Source organism: Mandrillus leucophaeus, unplaced genomic scaffold (assembly GCF_000951045.1).
Source record: "Mandrillus leucophaeus isolate KB7577 unplaced genomic scaffold, Mleu.le_1.0 Scaffold1219, whole genome shotgun sequence".
Classification (NCBI taxonomy): domain Eukaryota; kingdom Metazoa; phylum Chordata; class Mammalia; order Primates; family Cercopithecidae; genus Mandrillus; species Mandrillus leucophaeus.
Genome location: NW_012100532.1, coordinates 481,192 through 503,587, shown reverse-complemented (window position 1 = coordinate 503,587; position 22,396 = coordinate 481,192). Strand labels below are relative to the sequence as shown.

The 22,396-nt window shown below is 34.1% G+C and overlaps 1 protein-coding gene across 2 annotated transcripts in view; it reads left to right on the top strand.

Annotated features, from left to right (window-relative positions):
• Positions 1-22,396, top strand: part of RASSF9 (Ras association (RalGDS/AF-6) domain family (N-terminal) member 9) — a 31,090-nt gene that overhangs the window by 6,802 nt on the left and 1,892 nt on the right. The window contains exon 1 of one of the 2 annotated variants that reach the window (XM_011971388.1): positions 21,292-21,378. The exons of the other annotated variant lie outside the window; for it this stretch is intronic. The gene's annotated coding sequence lies outside the window, so the exon portion shown is untranslated. Of the gene's footprint in view, positions 1-21,291; positions 21,379-22,396 lie in introns of those variants that run through there. 2 annotated transcript variants of the gene reach the window in all.

The following is a 22,396-nucleotide window of genomic DNA, read 5'->3' as shown; positions in this document are numbered from 1 at the left end:
GATGAAGGCTATTCCTCTGTAGAGTAGGTGCTCAATAAATGTTGACTAACTCTATGTAGAAATATTTAAGAGAGGAGTAAATGGAGGTAAAGGAAAATAAAATGAGCATCATCGTAATTAGCTAGCATTTATTAAACTCCCACAGGCAACAGGCTTGAACAAGAGAAGGGAATGCAATAGATTTAGAAAAATATGTAGGAGGGGGCTGAATCACACAGGGCTAAGATTGACTCACATATGATAATTAAAAGAGAAGAATCCAAGAAGTGGGCAATAATATGGTCAGTTTGGCAGTAATCAATAATCTTAGTTGAGTTGGTGGAAAACAGTATTTTACAATTACAACAAAAGTGTTTAAAATACTTTCATGTATATATATAACATTGTCAGGTTGAAAGTCAATGGCAGTTGACTTCTGTTTATTCTAATCATCACATTAAATTGGTCAGTTTATCAGATCTTGAAATTGAATAACTACCATTTTATGAGTCTTTTAAATTTTATTTCCATTTATGCAGATGGTGGTCCAACTTCAGCAAATTTTCAGGCTCATTAATTATGGTGTATGATTGGTAGAAGCTTTGTGTCAGAGGCCTATTGATATGCCCTCTGGTGCATGTTTATTGTTCTCAACCAATGGTTGGGACGTTTTGTAGCCACCTCATATACCTTTAGTTACTCTTAATGCTCCTTATATATTCTGATCTTTTTCAATCCCACTGGAATCCCTGAAATTATGGTTAACTGTGGTAATTTAGCATTCAGTGGAAGAGCATTTGTTTTGGCAAAACACAGTCTTCCACAGTAAAGCCTAAAAGGATACCTATTTCAGCTCTGCACATAAGACCTTGTGTTTGCCTGGAAGATAAGAGAGATGCTATTAGTAAACCATGGAACTTTTTATGGAGTAGACATGTAATAACTACCTTCTCATATGGAGAAGAATTGTACATGATTAGTAAAACCATTTAAAAGGCCATAGTAAAATGTTGAGGTTTCATCTTTGTCAATAATGCAGGAAACTAGGCACATTACAGAGGTAGACCACAAAGCATTCAACTTTATTCCTTGACTGCCTGTTCTTCCAGCAGCGGAAGTCAAGGAATTTCTTCCTAGAACTATAACTAATAGCCATGAGACTTAGACTAAGTACTGTTTTAACAATGTTAAGCATTTTTTGTGGTTCTACTTTTAATTAGGAGGACTTGCTGTAATCACAATTTAGAAGATTCAGTAAAACGGTTGACTCTGGAATGTAGTGTTTTACAGAATATGCTCATAATATTTTATTTTTCATTTTTGTGGACACATAGTAAGTGTATATATATATTTATGTGATACATGAGATATTTTGATACAAGCATACAATGCGTAATAATCACATCAGGGTAAATAAGGTATCTGCCACATGAAATATTTATCCTTGTGTTACAATCTGATTACACTTTTAGTTATTTTTAAATGTACAATTAAATTATTACTGCTACAACCACACTCTTGTGCTATTAGATACTAGAAAATTTATTTTATCATTTCAGAAAAAAACATACATGATGTTCTAAGTAGATCACAAATCTCACTCCATCAGACTTGTGACCTATTTAAATACACACACACACACACACACACACATTTATATCGAGTTATATTGTGAAGTATTAATGATAAATCAGGTATGGATTATGTTTTTAAGGAGCTTGCTGATTAACAAGACACACAAGCCATATGTAAACAATTGAAATATAAAACAAGCATTTTAAAGTGTCATAATAAAATCCACATGTTGAATAATAAATATTTATTTACCTTGTAGTATGTGCCATATATTTTTCTAGATGCTAAGGATAAAGTAGTGAGAAAGATAATCAAGGTCTTTCCTCTGATTGCATGTGTAATGCAGTGGTAGACAGATAGACAATGCGAGAACAATACGTGAATTAGACATTTGAGATAGTAATTACTGTTATAAGGAAAAAATAGAGCCGTGTAGTGGAGAGTGGAGAGTGGTCTGGGAAGTGTTGGCTTGTTAGTTAAGACTGTATGAACCAAAGAAATCAGGCATGTCAGGCTTGTGGTAGAAGACTGTTTCAGTCAGGGGGCTTAACTAGTAGGGAAAGTAGTTGAAGATCTAGATGGAGTGTGATCATTTAGATATTTGTGGATCATAAGGGATGTTGATTGTACTTTAAATGCAAGGGAAATCCACTGAAGGGTGTTAACCAGGGGGAATTATATAATCTTATTTACATTTTTCAAAAGGTCAACTTAGCTAGTATGTAGAGAAGTAATTTTAGTAGGACAAAGAGTGAAAGCAGGGAATCTAGTTGCAGTGACATTACAGTAGTACAGGCAAAAGGTGATGACTAGTGTAATGATAGTAGAGAAGGAATGTAGGTGACAAAATGGATGCAGTTTGGAAGGAGAAGTTAAATTTGTACTGAGTGAGGGAAGATGAAAAATGAGGGATGACTCTGACAGTTTTAACAGGGATGATTCTGAGGACATTTGTCAAAGAGCAGATGTTGGGAAGAATGTGTGGAAAATTAATGATTCTTCTCCAGCCTTGCTAAGTTTCAGATTAGTTAAATATATAAAGTAGAGGTATTCAGTAAGATATTAGGGCCTGAAACTCAGGACTGACATATAGATAGAGTGGTATGTTAGGTGACAAGGAGAAACAACCTCTGTGGGTTTTACAAAACAGCATCTATCCTGGCATCTAAATGAGAGGGAAAGTTAGAATATGACAAGTTGGGAAAAAGAATATTGTAGATAAAGGAGAAAGAGGAGGAAATGTAAAATATTTGGCATAATAATATCAGTGAGTTTGTGAATGGCCCAACAGATTATTTTACTTTTAAATTTAATTTATTTTTTCCTTAGATTGTGGTGGGAACCCTGAAGGGCTATGAGCAAGAAAATGATATGACCATTATGTCACATAAATATCAAACTTGAAGAAATATATTTAAAAATATTGGAAGGAATAGAGAAATAATACGAGTGGGCCAGGTATGGGAGAGTTGAAGGACTTTCTTAAACAGAAAGAGAAGAATGATTTAAGAGTCACCATGGAGGCAGAATTTATAGGAATTCAAAATTCAATGCATAGGACCTGTATCAGGATGGGAAAAAAGAACCATTGGTGACTAGATTTTGGTTCTGAGTAACTGGAGATACATGTGTGTCATCATAAAGAACAGAAAATATGACAGAGATAGGTTTTGGGAGGGAAGAACATCAGGGTGAAGAGTGAAGAAAATTAAGGTGTGATTTTAATGTTTCCAAATATTCCACCTGTAAACACCTGGTGTTTGGATACACTGCACCTGAGATGGGACTGTGAGAGCAGCCTTTCATTCAACCTACTCTTGTCCCTCCTGACATCCATATGGGGCTGATTAATACAGAATAGCATGATGCACCTGGAGTGAGGCTTTCAAAGGCAAAACACAAACTGGTTTCCCAGTTAGGGCTGTCAGGCTGACTAATCTTACATGAATCACAGTCAGGCCACATGAGGCAGTCACCCTTTTAATGATCCTTTAATCATTACCTTTGGTTGAAATTGCTTTCAAACATAGTCATTATTTCCAATGGACTGTAAGGGGGTGTGTGTGTGTGTGTGTGTAAAGATCACATTATTTTTACCTGTTTATCTCCTGGAGAATGGCACAGAGAAAACTTGTGTAGATACTGAAGTTCAATAAACATTTTATTATTTAAATAAATACAGTGTAGATTTCTGGGGCAGCCAAATTATCTAGGACAGGAGCTGTCAAACTTTTTGTGTAAAAAACATAATAAATATTTTATATTTTCCCAGACATAGTGTCTCCATCTCAACTACTCTATCTTTGTAGTATGGAAACAGCTATAGACAATACATAATGAAATCGATGTGACTGTGTCCCAATAAAACTTTTATTTACAAAAACAGGTGGTGGGGCAGTTATAACCACGAGGACCTTAGTTTAAAGACACTCAATCTAGATTATTGACTGAGAAATTCCCTTTATGTATCTCCCTACAACTCCCCCTTCTCATCTCCACCCCACTCCCAAGTTTAATACCTACTGTATTAGGCATTTAGTCGAAAGTGAGACTTAGTCCAGGACTTGACTGGCAAATTAGCAAAAAAGGAAGCATTATCTAAAGTACAAAGTGCTGCTACTAAGTGTATATTAGATTTTGTAGAAGTATCAACATGGTGAAATCTCGTCTCTACTAAAAATACAAAAATTAATCAGGCGTGGTGGCATGCGCCTGTAATCCCAGCTATCAGGGAGGCCGAGGCAGGAGACTCACTTGAACCTGGGAGGTAAAGGTTGCAGTGAGCTGAGATCGCACCACTGCACTCCAGCCTGGTCAACAGAGTGAGACTTCCTGTCATAAATAAATAAATACATAAATAAGCACACATTTCCATTTGGGTTTGTGGGAGTGAAGTTATTCAGAGAAGGTCAGAGAACTTTCCTGAAAGCAACACTTGACACTTAAAGCAGAGTAAGAGTTAGATGGAGAAGGGATCAACGGATGTTTCAGGATAACGCAACAGGTTATGGAAAAGCTCGAAGTCAAAATAAAAGCATAGCAGATGCGGTCCGTTCCAGTCTAGCAATCAATAATGTGATATGTGTAACAGCAGGTTGTTCTCATAGTAGACCTGTTAGAGATCAGCAAGAAGTAAGGAATGGCTAACTCAATATGTATATTAATTAATGCTTGGCTATGAGTTAGAGGAGTCAGATTATGGAAGAAATCCTAGGAGCTGAAAAGAGATAGAGAGTGGGATAAAGGGAGACAGAGACAGGTTTAAAATGCAAGACTCAGAAATAATTTAAAGATTTCAATCAAAGAAATTAAAACTAGATTTACATTTTAAAAATGACAGTCTGGTAAGATTATGGGGCACAAATGTGAAGGGGAAATATTTTATAATAACAGAATATACAATATCTTACTACAGTAATATATAGTAAAAAAGTTGTCTGAATTGTGGTAGTGATGAATATGAGGGCAGATATTTGGGCTATTTAAGAGAAAAGATAAACAGTGATTGGTTGTTAAAGAGGAGAGAGGCAAAGGAAAGAGTTTAGGAGAACTCATTTTTCAAGCTGGGTAGACAGATGGGGAATACTATTAATAATTGCATTCAGTAGGATGGGAACTCAGGTAATGGAATAGTTTGATATTTGAAAGAAGAGTATGATGAATTAGTTTTCACTGGTCAAATCTGAGGTGTTTGTAAGTTATGAAAATGAAAATATCAAGATTCAAAAAAAAAAAAAAAGCTGGGAATATAGGTCTAGAACTCAAGGTCGTAATAGTTAGTTTTGAGAACCATCATCATACAACTGGTTTACAGACTGCAACTATTATTGCAGTCACACACAAGACTGTGTTTAGTGAGACAAGGAATGAGTCACAGTCGAAAACTTAGGGGATGCCAACTGTATCAGTTATCACTTACTGCATAATAAAACACTCCCCAGCCAGCGCGGTGGCTCAAGCCTGTAATCCCAACACTTGGGAGGCCAAGGCGGGCGGATGACGAGGTCAGGTGATCGAGACCATCCTGGCTAACACGGTGAAACCCTGTCTCTACTAAAAATACAAAAAAAATTAGCCGGGCGAGGTGGCGGGCACCTGTAGTCCCAGCTACTCGGGAGGGTGAGGCAGGAAAATGGCCTGAACCCAGGAGGCGGAGCTTGTAGTGAGCCGAGATTGCGCCACGGCACTCCAGCCTGGGCGACAGAGTAAGATTCCATCTCAAAAAGAAAAGAAAAAAAAAAGAAAGAAAAAAAAACCACTCCCCAAATTAGTGGCTAAAAGAACAATTTATTATTTTCCATAGTTCTGTGGGTCAGCAGGACTGGTTCTTCTGCTGGCTTCACCTGGGCTCTCTCATGAGCAGCTGAATGGCTGAGGGCTCAGTTCAGGTAGAGCAACTTTATTTCGATGGTTTGCCTCTTTTCTCTCCATATACTCTTTGAACTCAGGCTTTTTTCATCAAATAGGAGTCTCAGACTGCATTCCAAAAAGAAGTAAGCAGAAGCTGCAAGACTTTTTGAAGCCTGAACTCCAGAACTTGCAAACATGGTTTTTGTCACATTCCATTGGTCAAAGCAAGTTCCAAGGTCTATTCAAGGGGTGAAGAAATAGAGAGCTTCTCTTAATGGGAAGAACTGCCAAGTATTTGTGGCCATGCTAATCTTAACTTGCATGACGTCCACATCTATTGACTATGTGGAAGAAGCAACGTTCATGTGGGATCTGGGAAGAAGCAGCTGGAAAAGTAAAGGAAGACCCATGTGAGAATGGCATCCTAACAGTCAAGGAGAGGAGAGTTGCAAGAATGGAAGGAGGAGGTCGGAATGCATTATGTTACAAAGAGGTCATGTCAGATCAGTTCTGCAAGTGACTGTTGGGTGTGGCAGTTAGGAGATTTCTGATAACCCTAAGAAGGCACGTGTCTACTGAGGATGAGTGCAGGCAGTAGATAGACATTTTGTGGTGGGTTGAGGAGTTTCTGGAAAGTGATGTACTAGAGAGAATAACAATGGATTGCTATTTGGTATGTGAAGGAAAGATAGTGGAGGGGAATATGTGGTCAAGCGAAGGTTCTTTTAATGTGACAAGATAGTAGAAAGAACCAGAGAAAAAGGTAGAAGATAAAAAGAGTTTATGAAGGGGTAAATTATAAAGCAAAGTCCTAGAAGAGGTGGAGACGTTAAAATTCAAAGCATATTAAAGAGTTAAAACCTAGGGAAGAAAAATAAACGCACAATACTTTTGATATAGATGATTCGTATTTTTCTCTTACCAATAATGTTCCCAAGTATAATATCTCTCCTTTTCCTTAACAAAATAGAATGGCAAGCCCTGATATACTCTCATTTCTACAAGTTAATAATTTTCTTTTTCTCTTCAAGAAATTTATTTGTGATTAATGTAAATAGTTGATTATTCAGCTGAAGCTTCCAGTTGGAAGTCATTTTATTGCAGTTCATTACAGGGTATATTCAGAAAATGAAAGTCAGGGATAACGGAGCTCACCTCATGTTTTCAGCTATCCAACTGGATAACTGAAATTCTTTCATGTGACTTATGCCCTTCGAGTTTACCAGCTTATCTCAGAATACATTTAGAGGGGAAGAGCAGGTGGTTGCACGTAAATACAAGCTCAAAATCATTATCATTAGGAAATATCTTGCACTAAGAAGGGAAAGCCAATATGGATTTGGCTGTGAAAAGAAAATCTCGTACTAATAGCTGAAATAACAATAGTTATCAGCAAACAAAACATTAAGGGTAGGTGACTTTCCTTTTAATAAGCACTTATTTTTTGTTGCGAAATATTTCTTTACAAAATACCAAACAGTAAGGGCACTTTAGCAACCTCGCAGGTGCAGGTAATACTGGGAAGTGAACACTCGAATTTTCAACAAGATTAGATATTTTCTCACCATTTCATCTGGTAAATACCACATGTTAAATATTTGTATTTTGATTATAATCAGTTTCCGGAATCTGAACTATGAGCTCAGTTTACTTAACCCCAAGTGGTTTCCAATACACATTCTTTACACACTCTCTTCCCTTTTCTCTGTACATGGGAATTATGTTGTATAGCTACCCTGCCATTATGGAATGTCTAGGGTTTTTCTTATCCCGCATGTCTGGTTTATAATATTACTTCTTGGAAAATTAAAGTGGCATTAGTTGAGCACAGAACTAATAAATACAATTATACACACACACACTTGTATACACACAAACATATATATCAAATTTTAATTTTCAAGATAATTTTTTCTTTTGTTTTTATTAAGTGATGACTGTCCTAAGTTTCCACAGAGTCATTAATTTTCTGAAAGACTCCAATTTTCAAACTATTTTTTTAAAATGTTAATGGTTTGAGTTTGGAGGAAACTATTTTCATAGCACTAATTTTCATGCTTTATCTATCAAAACAGTGATTCAAATTTCCTTAGCAACCTAAGAAAAGAGCTGTATTATTTATGAGTTCTGTATTTATCTCTCCCTAGGATTGCAGCTGTATGATCCAAAAACAAATGTTACTTCAGAAGACATTTGCCACATACTGGGTAAAATTAAGCAGAGTTAGTTGTGGGCCAGAGCTTCCTATTTCATGTGTAGCATATTTGCTTTACCTAAACTGCCTTCAGTTTTTCTGAGGTGATTATTTTTTAAGTGTAGGAAGTAGCCAGACAAACTTAGAATTTATTGGTCAATGTAGCTTTTTTTTTTCTTTTTCTTTTCCTTTTCTTTTTTTTTTTTTTTTGTCACCAGACTGGAGTGCAGTGGCGCCATCTTGGCTCACGGAATCTCTGCCTCCCAGGTTCACGTCATTCTCCTGTCTCAGCCTCCGGAGTAGTTGGGACTACAGGCGCCGGACACCACACCCGGCTAATTTTTGTATTTTTAGTAGAGACGGGGTTTCACCATGTTGGCCAGGATGGTCTGGATCTCTTGACCTCGTGATCTGCCCACCTTGGCCTCCCAAAGTGCTGGGATTACAGGCATGAGCCACTGCGCTGGGCCTCAATGTAACTTTTAAAGGCTGAACAAGTAGGGGAACATTGAAACTTACTAAAAATAAATTGAACAGTTCTCTAAAACTTAAAGAAGACAGTCAAAGGTCTCCTAGACTGACATTCAATATGTAGTCCTGAGAAAAATTTTAATGTTTTATGTAAGAGATCCCATCGGCATTTTAATACAGTTTTATGCAGTCATACATTATTTACATGAGGGAAATATTATTTAATTTATTGTTAGCAAATACAGGTGGCTTCTGAGGAAAAAAGATGACATTTTTCATTTTATATGGTAAAAAATAGTTTAATTTGTGCGTTACAGACGTTTCATGTAAACCTTAAATATTGTGAAATGTGACAAGGTCAAATACATTTAGAAAGTACTGTATACTGAAATCATTTTCCTTTTCTTGGGGTTTTATGATGTAACATCATCATATTAAATGCCCTCAGAATTCCTAAAGTAAAGAAATCTATTTCACTGTGTTTATCCAGGGGTTGGCAAACTTTCAGTAAAGGACTAATAGTAAATATTTCAAGGTTTGTGAACCATAAGATCATTCTCTGTCACATACTCAACTTCGTCATTGCAGCATGAAAACAGTCATATACAATATGTAAACAAATGAGCATGGCTGGGTTTCAATAAAACTTTATGGACACTGAAATCTGAATCTTATGATTTTCATGTCTAAGCTGGTTATTTTCCTTTTGATTTTTAAAATCATGAAAAAATGTAAAACACATTCTTAGACCATGAACCATACAAAAACTGGTGGTGGCCTGCATGTGATCAAAGGGCTATAGTTTACCAACACCGTGGTAGCCAAATAATTTCCAAATTTATTTGAACATGAAAACATTGACTTATCACCTATCTATTGACTAATGAACAAGTCTAAAGAAAACTAGAAAAATAACTGAACCAGTTGTCCTTTTCAATTTTCCATTTCCAAAGCTAGCAGAGACATTTTAGCTTTGTATGTTTAAATATCTAGACAAGGTACTAATATTTACAAATATGAACTTGGCGCTCTGCTGGTCTTCATATAACGACATTATTGTTGTCTTCTTTTTTTTGTTTTTTTTCAAAAGCAGACAGAGAACTAGTCATTATAAATGCTAACTATGTATCAGTCACTGGCTTAGGAACTTCACATATGTTGTGTAATTTAATATTTATCACAAAATGTGATTTGGGTGTGTTGTGTAGATGAGAAAGTTTAAGCTTAGATGTGCATAATGATCTATCTGTACTTATTGATTCACTCATCCATAAAATGGGCGTAATTTTAGTACATCCTCATTGGTTTGGGAAATGGATTAAATAGGTTTAAACATGTAAAGCACTCAGAGCATAGCACATACTAAATGTTCATTAAATATTGGTATTTTTTATTAGAAAATAATTAAATATGAATTATCTCCAGGTGCAGGAATGAATAAGTCATTTTAAATTTTCTTATTTAAAATCCGTATTTTGCTAATTTTTATGGTAAACATTGTAGTATAATCAAGAATGATTAAAGCGGCCAGGAACCGTGGCTTGTGCCTGTAATCCCAGCACCTTGGGAGGCCAAGACATGAGGATCACTTAAGTTGAGACCAGCTCCAGTAACGTAGTGAGACCCTGTCTCCTAAAAAAAAAAAAAAAAAAAAAAAAAAAAGAATGCTTGAGGTAAAAAAAAAATTGCCTAGTATGTGAAAAAGCCAGTAATCAAACATACATGCATTTGATTCCTTCCAAGTTACTCATTATATTGTTTTGGAGGTTTACAATACCATGAAGAAACTTTGTTTAATCCAGTTTTAAAAATATTTTTAGAAATTTGAATTGAACAGGCAATTCAATATTTTATTCAGGTGTTCACCATGGAAATTACAAAATAATTTTATATTTCCTTTTTTTTTTTTTTTTCTTGAAGCTGCGCCTCCCGAGTTCATGCCATTCTCCTGCCTCAGCCTCCAGAGTAGCTGGGACTATAGGCACACGCCATCATGCCCAGCTAATTTTTGTATTTTTAGTAGAGACGGGGTTTCACCATGTTGGCCAGGATGGTCTCGATTTCTTGACCTCGTAATCCTCCCGCCTTGGCATCCCACAGTGCTGGGATTACAGGCGTGAGCCACCATGCCCAGCCAATTTTATAGTTCCTTTTTAAACTGATTTAAAAAATGAGGAGTCTGTGTATGATAAGCCACCTGATTTCAAGAAAATCAATTATTGAATATTGCATTGATAGATAACTTTGTATATTGATAATACATTGATGTAGTTGATAAATAAATGTATATTGTCTTGTGTTTTTATGATACCACAAAGCATATTTTCTCAATAAGTTCAAATCTAACTCAGATATTATATTTTGTTTTCAGAAAAAAACTTACTAAAACATATTGATTATTATATTAGATTTACTAGAGAGTTCATCAGTGGTCTGACTCAATTCTAATTCAATTATCGAAACTTATTTTACTCCACTTATTAGCTGAGGGTAGCATTGAACAAACAATCTCTTGTGCCTCAGTTTTCTAATCTGTAACATGGGTTTGATAATACAACCTATTTGATATGGTTGTAATGAAAACTGAATTTATATGCATAAAGCATTTACCACAATTGTTGACATTTACTAAGCATACAATAAATATGAGTTATTATTATCCAATGTATCTTTTACCTATCCTCAACTGTTCTTTAGTTATCTTACCATTTGTTAAGTAGCTGTTCCTCAGCTACCATGCCCACATTAATCATGTTAAGGTAAGGCACAATTTGAATAGGTCCCCTTTACAGACAAGATCTAAATTACCACCTTCGTCCCACATTAAATCTCTTGAAGCTCTTTCTACAAAGGGTTATGGAGGTTGTGACTGAATTGAAGCTATTGAGAACAACTTCTATGTCTTTTTTATTATTTATTAAAGACTACTTAACTTTATTGTTGCCTTTCTTCTCTGAAATTGTATAGTACATTTGTACAGAGCATATCTTATGATTTCTAGTAGTGCTTAGTGTGGTCTTGAATTTTAAAAATCTATTTCTCTAAACATATATTTTTTTCTTTCCAGCTATATGACAATATTCTGAATATAAAGATCATTTTATCTTCCATTTCTCTTACATCCTTAACACCAAATCATATTTGTTAAAACTGAAGTTCCATTAACAAATACATGTTGAAGCAAATTATAATAATTTATGTACCATAGCTTAAAATGAACAGTGAATTTGGAGGCAAAGTGATATAGAATAAATGCAATTTACTGTTAAAATTTTTATTAAAAATTGCACATTTGGCCGGGCGCGGTGGCTCACGCCTGTAATCCCAGCACTTTGGGAGGCCGAGGAGGGCGGATCACAAGGTCAGGAGATTGAGACCATCCTGGCTAACACGGTGAAACCCCATCTCTACTAAAAACACAAAAAATTAGCCAGGCGTGGTGGTGGGCACCTGTAGTCCCAGCTACTTGGGAAGCTGAGGCAGGAGAATGGTGTGAACCCAAGAGGCAGACCTTGCAGTGAGCTGAGATCGCGCCACTGCACTCCAGCCTGAGCGACAGAGCAAGACTCTGTCTCAAAAAAAAATTCTGTAATGGTGTTAGAGTAAAATCAGCTTCTGTCTACTGAGGATTATATTATTATAAAATGTACTGACATTTAATGAAGATTTTGAAGGGAATTCTGTGCACTGTGTTTTAAGAAAATATGAGAAAGATAATCCCCATTTATCTATGGAAAGAAAATTTTGGCTGAAAACATTTGTTTACCTTCTATAGCATGAAAAAAATCAGTCTATAACACTAATCTTAGCTTAGTCAAATACTGATGAAATGTAGAATATTAATAACCATTGTTTTTTATTTTAACTTTTAAGTTCGGGGGTACCAGTGCAGGTTTGTAACATAGGTAAACTTGTGTCATGGGGGTTTGTTATACAGATTATCCCCTCGCCTGGGTATTAAGCCTAGTACCCATTAGTTATTTTGCCTGAACCTCTCCCTCCTCCTATCCTCCACTCTCTGAAAGACACCAGTGTGTTTTTGCCCTCTATATGTCCACGTGTTCTCATCATTTAGCTCCCACTTACAAGTGAGAACATGCAGTACTTGGTTTTCTGTTTCTATGTTAGTTTGTACAGGATAATGGACTCCATTTCTGTTCATATCCTTGTAAGGACATGATCTCATTCTTTTACAGCTTCATAGTATTCCATGGTGTATATGGACCACATTTTCGTTTTCCAGTCTACCGTTGATGGGCATTTAGTTTGATTCCATGTCTTTGCTATTGTGACTAGTGCTGCAATGAACATATGCGTGTGTACATGTGTTTTTATATCTAGCCTCTATAAGGAACTTAAATTTACAAGTAAAAAACAAACAATCCCATAAAAAAGTGGGCAAATGACATGAACAGATACTTTATTTTTTAAGTCAGAATATAGGCAGTTTTATTTGATTTAATGTAATATATATGTCTTTTTCTTTCTTTTTTTTTTGTGAAGATATACATGCAATCAACCATCATATGAAAAAAAGTTCAATATCATTGATCATTAGAGAAATGCAAATCAGAATAACAATGAGATACCATACCATCTCATACCAGTCAGAATGGCTACTATTAAAAAAATCAAAAATAACAGATGATGGTAAGATGGAAAAAAAGTAATGATTATACACTTTTCAGAGGAGTGAAAATTAGTTCAGTCATTGTGGAAGACAGTGTGGCAATTCCTCAAAGACCTAAAATCAGAAATACCATTAGACTCAGCAATCTCATTACTGGGTGTACACCCAAAGGAGTAACCATTGTTTTATATTCAGCAATCAGAAAGCACAATGCATGGAATAATGCATGTCACCAATTCACATGAATAAGGGTGACTTTGTGACCATATTAGATTCCAGAATGTCTTCTAGACAACAAAAGCAAAATAATGTTATATTCAGTTTAATTTCATTGCTAGGCTATTTTTAAAGGTTGTCTATGACTTGTTTAGACCTATCTTTTATGCCTACAGCTCCCCTAAACTAGAGGTTTTTGTTTTTTTTCTCTCTCTCTCTTATTTCCTACAGTTGTCTGTGGAGTTTCCCTTTCACCGTGTAAAGACTGCAAATAATTTCTTGGCCACCTCTTTCCTTAAACTTTGAGTGCCTAGAAATCTTCCTTCCTAATTCTGATTTTTGTTTGTCCCTTCTGTCCAGGACAGAAATAACTTCAAGGAAGGTATATAAGAGAATTGCAATAAACCATTGTGCTGACTCCCAGCCCTAATACAGGGGTATAAACCATTCCAAGTATGTCATGTCATCCACACATCTTCTTTTTGTCCCATAGCTCATTTCCCGTATATAGTGGCCATATATTCAAAAACAATTTCTTAATCAAAAAGAAAAATTTACAAGGCTATGAATGGAAGCCTTTCCATGAACTAAAATTAATCCTGTTCCTTAGAACCAGTTCTGGAGTTAACAAAGAGGCCCAGTTGGGTAGAATTAATTATAGCAAGCATAAAGGTTGATGGTGGGATGAAAAGGAGCAAAAAAAAAAAAAAAAAAAAAAAGTCCTATTCATATTTCGTTAAATAGAACGCCAACTTTCATCATATATTTTAGACTACTTGAGATTGCTACATCTCCTTGGCTTGTTATTTTTGCTTTAATACATTTTACTATCAGATTCCCTAGAAGTGGTAAGAAAAAAGAGGGAAAAGGGGAGCTGTGCTGAAAGTATGTTTTATTTTAAATCTGGAACAGGACTTGTCAACAGTGCCACTATTGACATTTCAGGCCAGATACTTGTTTGATATGAGAAGCTGTCTTGTGCATTGTAGGATATTTATCTTCCTGGCTTCTACCCACTGGATACATACTGTTTTGTTTAAAATCTGGAAGAGAGTGTGTCAACAGTGCCACCTGATGTGAAAACCAAAAATGTGTCTACACATTGTCACGTATCTCCCGGGGGCAAAATCACCCTTGGTAGGGAACCACTGAGATAAATTTCAGTTTAAAGAATAAACAGTGGTAATAAGAAGGAAACAAAGACTAGTCTTTGGGAAGCTGGCCAAGACTCAGATATGCCCCCAAAGCTTCACAGGTCTCATCCTTCAATCTGATGGAAGTTTCCCTCACAATCTCTAGGCATAGGTGCCACCAATAGGTTGAAACTGAAAAAGTCCAGACTCTGATTTTCAAGCACGAAGTCTTGTTCTGCAGAGACTCAAGCAATAAAAGCATTTCCCTTGGAATCACTCCTTTACATAGTAGCTACATTGTGTTAGTATTATACTTTCCAGGATGGCCTGGGAAATCAAGAGTTGTTTCACATGTTCTACGGAAAAATGCACTCAGAGTTCCAAATATTTTCCATAAATATTTACAGATTGCATCCTAGTGTTCATATACTGGGTTTTTAGAAGCATATCTTATAATGTAATTATTCTTAATAATTTAATATTTTATTTATTCTTATTGTTTTGAAAGTGGGTTCCTGCTAAATTTTATATATAAAATTTTAGCCAAAGTTTAATGTCTACAATACACTAGGAAGAGATTTTGCTCTTTGATTGATTTTCCAGGGCCAACTTTCGTGCCTTTTATCTTTGGGCCACTGAATAAAGATGGCCAAATTTTATACATTTATCCACTTAGCTTCATTTTTCTCTACCTCCACACTAAATTCCTTTTCTGTAAATATAAATTTTGTTGAATCTCCAATTTGATGCTACAATATCATAGACAATATTTTATCTTAAAACTTCAGGATTTAAACTGCTAATTTATTTCTTGATGCTTTGTGCTTAGTCAATTAAAGTATTTTGAAAGAATATTTGATTGTATGAATGTTGTCTTTTTTATTACAAGCCAACTCATTTTAATTCTGTGTAATTGTTTCTGTGTTATTAATGCTAATTATCAGTAGAGAACTATTGTAAGTGCTTGCTTCACAATAGAGTCAATGTAAAAAGTCCCATATTCAATTTTTCACTAATATTTCAAAGTTATTTTGGAAAAATACCTCTGAGGCTAACACATGTTGTTGAAAGTTTCATGTAGTATATAAATCCTCTTGAATTTATGATGAAGATATTCGAAAAAGGCAAAACCTGAATAATGAAACTGGTGTAGGCAAATAACCAAGTATATATCTATCTTTTCAGTGAAGTGTGTCTCATTAGCACAAATTGAATCAAAACCAGAAAACTATAAATCGGGGAAGATTAAAAACATTCTTGGCTCATCTTTGATCCAACGTGTATATTAATGATTTTTTACAATGTCTCTTATTTGGTTAAGAGTTATTTTATTTTGGTAGTGTACGTGCCAATAAAAAAAATAGACTGGTTGAAACAGGTGAAAAAATATTGTGTATAAGTTAGAAAATATTTATAAAATAATATTGTTAACTACTATAGTAAAATCAATAAGGTTACTGAATAAGAGTACTAAAAACACTATACCATTCTGTGTATTAAGTAATAATAGTGGTTGCTTTATTATCATTCTTAATACCTGTATTTATACAGTATATTTTCCACAATTTTCTACCTCTATTACTCTTATTTTTACTTGCAGAAATATGTCATATATCTACATTGCAGTTTTATAGTGAAGAATATATAGAATTAGAAAAAATAATGTAGCTGAATTTTTAAAATCTGTTCATAAAAATTAAGTTAAAATCTTAAATTTAAATTTTCAAGTCCAATCATCCCTGTTATATATTTTTCAAAATATTTGCAAATGAATCTCAATATTTTGGGGGTTATTAAATTAAAATGTACATTATATAGCATTATGAACATTAAAAATTTTTCTTGTGTATATATTGATAATTTTCAAACATACTATGTGATTATAAACTATCTTTAAAATAAACAGAGGTATGTTAAGCAACACAACAAAATATTTCTGTGAAAACCTTAGGATGTATTTAATGTTTTCAAATTTAACAAGGTTTCAAATATACAACTAAGGATGGTTATGTGCATAAGAAATTTCATAAATGTATACTATGTAATTATAGTTATAGCATAATATATGTATATAGTGTAACAAAATATTTTCAATAATGTTTTGAATTGTTTTTCATTCAATTTCCAATAACTAAAACATAGTAAAAGATAATTGTGTGAAGTAGTTATGAATTGGTGGGAGTCATAGTTTAAATATGAGTAAAAAGCATTTTCTCTTCTGTTAGGAACCATTCTTGAAATGGACAAACTAGTTCAAATCAAGTGCAATCACAGCTATAATGTTATTCAATTTTGAACGTATATTTCATTGTAAAATGTCTTAAGTTTTATTGATTGTGATGTGTTTTAATCAGAAACAAAATGTAACATACCGTAATTAACATTGTGTAAGGTGATACTCTGAGTTTTTATTTATTCATTGTTTTACCTGCTTAAAGTAGACATCTGGTACATTACCTTGTTATAAGTAATGCTGTAGATAACTGATTCAAATATTTTGACCATATAATTTATTAAAGAAAGTTCATGGATGATAAGCTATTAGCATGCTAACTACTATACTTTGAAGACATGACCCCACTGAATTCTGGCTTATGAAATTTTATATCCACTGGCAAATTGTGAAGATAACAGTTATCAAATTAACCTAAAATTCTAAACTGAAATTGGCATGAATTAAGTGTGAGTGTGGTAGTTACTTTATTCTGTTAAATGTACAATTTTTTTGAGTAAAAGCTTTTCCTCTATAATGTAATATAGGAGTAATACATTTGGAATTCCATAATCCAGGAAATCTCTATTTTATAACCAGTTAATTTAAACTAATCTACACTTGCAAACAAATTATGGTATTCCTATAGAGGTGCCCATCAGGACATCCACCTGTTGGTTACTCCCTTCCAGAATATCTAGTGAGGATCAGTCCTGGAACCAACATCAATATCAGTCTTACCGTCTGCCTTCAATCTCAGCCCCTATTCATCTAGTATTCCAGAATCAGTTACAGGGGACTCTCTCAATGCTTGCCTTTACACTGAATGTTCATGAAGAAGATAATAAAGTTAAAGGAAGGCAAAATTATACTTTACCTAAAAGCATTCAATCCGGGAGTTTGATTAACTATAGTAGGTAAAACATTAATTTTATGAAGAAAAGTACATTGAGTTCCAAGTGTTAATTTAAAAGTAACTATTGACATGTAATCAATTCATATAAATTGGAAAATATTTGTAAGTGAGTAGTCTTAATAGCTATTGTAATCCACTTTCAGGGATTATAGGTTAAAGTATAAAGCCAGAGCTGGAAGGAAAACTCCTACTTCCTAGCTTTGTGACTAGGCAAGTGACTTTCCCTCTCCTTGCCTCAGTTATGTCATCTGTAAAATGGGGATAACATTAGTAATGCCTTATACATGGGTTCCTAACTTCAGGGCTGTTGCCCAAGAAACCTCTAAAATATAAATATCTTCATTGGATAGAAAATAGTAAATATCAATAAACATATTTCCAATGAACAGGAAAACATATTTGAGGTATTAAAAAGTATTGAGTGAGCAAGAGCAGAGTGTGGTGAGCTGAAAAGGAAAAAAAAAGGAATAATAACAATCAAATTGGCAGTGGCATTGTTCATCAATGAAACCAAAACACAGATAAGAATAGAAAATAGACATAAATCTTGGGATATGAGATTTTATAAACTAAAAACAGAATAAAGCAATGTTTATCTGCTCAGCCCCAAGAAACACACACATAAAGCAAAGTAACACAGAACAAATAACAATTTTACACATGCAATATATGTGTATATTTTATGCAATCCACTGTTGCATTAGAATTGGAGGTTGTGTTTCTCAACTACTAGATTTGAATCCATTAGATAAGAACTGTTTGTTACATGGTATTACATAACAAACCAAGCTATCTAATCTAAATTTGTATGTTTAACCTTTTGTTGTGTTTGCATTTGTGGATATCATTATTTCTACTAAACAGTACATTTTGAAAGGTTGAGATGGGAACATTTTATTTAGGCCCAGATCGAGTGTTAAAATATTTATTTATATCAGATGACTAGGTTTTCATAGGACTGTGACCAAACGAAAACATTTATGTCTATAAAGTAATGATTATTTAAGATTTCTAAACTGATTTAATTTTTGATGGATATTTATTCCATATACTTTCTATATTTTTAAATTTTTTTAACTTTATGAAATGATACTGAGGGTCGTGAGTCTATATCCGTCTAGCAACTGGGTGCTACTAATGTATTAAGGAATTCAGCACTGGAACCGCCAATAAACAAACAAATGTTCCATTCTCAATCCTGGCACTTTCCCCACAATAAGAGAGAAACATTTTCTTATAAATTACGTATATCTTTGTATCATACACATTTCCCATGACAGTGCCAGTCACAGAGGAGGTGCTTAACAAACATTTGTGGAATAAATGAATACAAACTCAGCCACAGCCACATTATAAAATATGGTTTATTTTAAATAAATCCTAAGTCTGCTATAAAGTAGACTCTAGGCCTGGTGAACCATATAATAGTTGTGAATGATTTATTGCCTAAATTCAGTAATAGATGGTTATTACTTTTAAATGTGTTCAGAAGAAGTTTTAAAAATTGTTCTGTTTGCATGATTCTAAAATTTCCCCAAAATATTGAGAAATAGCTGACTGCAGAAAATACAAGGACATTTGGGGCAGATTTTAAAAAGAAAGACAGAAAATGATAGTTCTGGAGCCAGTCAGATTGTGAGGTTATTAATAAGGCATTACTTTTAAATATGTAACATAGAACCAATGTGCATGATGATCATTAGTGTTCTTTCCATGTGAGCTGAAAATGGCAGATCTCTAGAGGAGGTCACAATATACAAGAACTTGATCCTTCCAAAGCAGGAAGGATTCCAATAGGAATAGGGGTCATGGGAGTATTTGGGAATCGTCACATACATCATCATCATCATCATTATTATTCTACTAGTAAAAATGATTATATGCTCAGTTTCTGAGTCTCCTTCAGCGCTCTAGTGTAGGGATGAAAAAATTGTAGGTCTGCTACAGGAGATAGGTCTAAGAAGACAACAACAGAGGGTTTTGGTTACATGAGAGTTTTGTCAGCTAATGGAGATATCCAGGTCAGCAGAAATCTTTTATTACTGCCTGAGTTATAAAACAAGATTTGACTAAAATTTAAAAAGGCACAGAAGAGAATAATTTCTGCACACATTTCTTTATGGCTGCCTAGTGGAAAAAGTTCTTCCTTGATCAATTGAGTGCTCTAATGGGGCACTGTGGTTCATTCCCTTGGTATCTAAGACTAATTTAAGTTCTTATTAAAAAAGTGGTTCATTTTATTTCCAAATTAATCCACATATCTAAATTATCAGACTTATAAATTTGTTTTTATAGTGTAGTGGTTAAAACGGCAGACTCTGGAGCCAGTTTTCTTGCTTATGTTTGGACCTTCATTGCACCACTCACTGTGTGACCTCAGGCAAGTTACTAACACCTCTTGCGCCTCACTTTATCTATAAAATGGGGGTAATATTTTTACCTACATTACAGAATGGTGACAATTAAATTACTTAGTACATGCAAGAGATTTGAACAGTGCCTGGGACATTGTAGATACTTTATGATAGATAGTTACTATCTTTAATGCTATTTATTTTGAACAGGATTTCTTTTAGAATTTAATCTTAAATACTAAAAAATAACATAAAACAAATTTCTCCTTAGTTTTAACATAACAACTACTAGCATTATAAGGTTGATAATCATGACAACTATTTAATTTTATTTTTACCGTTATTTATAAAAGTTTACAATAAAATTTTGCAATTTAACATGCAATAAGTACATAGAATATTGTTTACTGATTTTCAAATATCCTAGTTGAAGTAAATTAACTCTACATGGTACAAAAACATTTATACTAATTTTGGATACTGCATGTACACAATTAAAACATATTAAGGTAAGGATTTATTTAGAGCTGACTCGTGCTATATAGCCATAACACAGATAGTAGTATCACTTACTTAAAGAACTTACTTGTTTTTGTTTACAAAGTATTTGTGTCTTATTTCTCTACTAATCAAAATATGAAAGTAAGTTTGGTGTCCTAATTTCTAACCTACGCTTTTGTTGCTTGCAATTATTAAATGATGAATTATAAACATTGTCAAATATCATACTTACTTCAAAATATAATACTCAATATTGAGTCATTAAGTGCAAAATATTTTATAAGAGAATTATCACAACTCAGTGTGATTTTTTGAGTAATCAACTATAACATTTTACTTCCTCCATGTGAATACTTACATTTTCCTGGACATTTTTTGTTAGGAGTTTGACCTAATCTTCAGTGTTACTTGGCATCCCTGATTTATCTTTCACCTTTAGTAATAACTTTTTGATTTCAGGTGAGTTAGTAACCAAAGCATAAGAGTTAGTTAATTTAAAATAAAGATAACAACATAGAATTAATCACTATTGCTACCAAAACATAAACACTATAAATTCTAAATGTTAAATTATTATAGGAGCCAGAGAAATTTTCTTTGGTAAGTGGTTCCTGGAGTCATATCCTTTGAGTGCACCATATAAGTAAAGCGATAAATGATTTTGACTTAACTTTCACAAGAAGCCAATTACTACTCAAAACTGTTATACCATCGTAAATCACATTGTAGCATAATTCATTTTGTGTCATTTGTTTCATAGCATTCTTTTAAAGAGATATTATGAAAGACACAGTCAACTTGATGTATAGTCATGATGGAAAGTATGATCTTAAAAATTTTCCAATAGGTATGATCTAGACACCGTGGAAGTTTTGCTGCTTTTACTACTTGTGTCAATTTTTTCTCCAGAGAACTGACGTGATTTTTTCCCCCTTGCCCTTATATAATACAGAGGAAAGTACTATCAAGCCCATATGTACATGTATATTTACATAAATACATGTGTGTGCCTCTGTGTGCTGGGTAGGGGGGATCTATCTGTGTAACCATCTATATCCCAACTCTGATTCCTTTATGATATCTGTATTGTTAAAACTCTAGTCCGGGAAATCATCATCTCTTTTCTAGACTGATGCAATAGACTTCTTGCTTCTAATTTTTTTTCTATTTTCCAGTCCATTTCACAAACAGAAGACAGACATATGTAAAGAATAAATCAGTTTCACCTCTGCTTAAAACTTTCCAGCTGCTTGAGTTTAGGAAAATGTTAGCTAACTCTTTAGCTTCCTCTTTCTCCAAAGTAGGGGATGGAGAAAGGAGATGTTGCTTTTCTCCATCCCCTCCGTTGCCTATTATTTAATCTCTCATTCCCACCGGCAGCAATTTCCAACTCTGCTATCCTCAGCTTTCAACTACATTCACGTTATTGCTGTCCCTAGATCCTTATACTTCTGCTCATTGTTCCTGGAATTCTTTCCTGAGAACTCTGATTGCCTCTTTGTGATAATTGATATCGCTATGCAAATGTCACCTCCTTGGGGAAGACTGTCCTAAGCACTCAACGTAAAATAGACTGCCCTTCTTCCAGGTCATTTTCTATTCCTTCACCCCATTTAATTTTCTTCAGAGCATTTACTGCAATTTGATATTACATTAGTTATATATTCATGTCAGCATTCTTGTCTTCTTTGTTTATTACTGTATCCTTAGTACCTTTAGATGTGTCTGGCCATATAGTTGGCATGAAATAAACAGTTGTTAATGAAAAAGAATGACTATTTTTCCATTTTGTACTATTTTTAACTCTATGATTTCACTATTGCTACCTATGCTTTAATTAAAATAGCCTCAGTTGTCTTGAATGA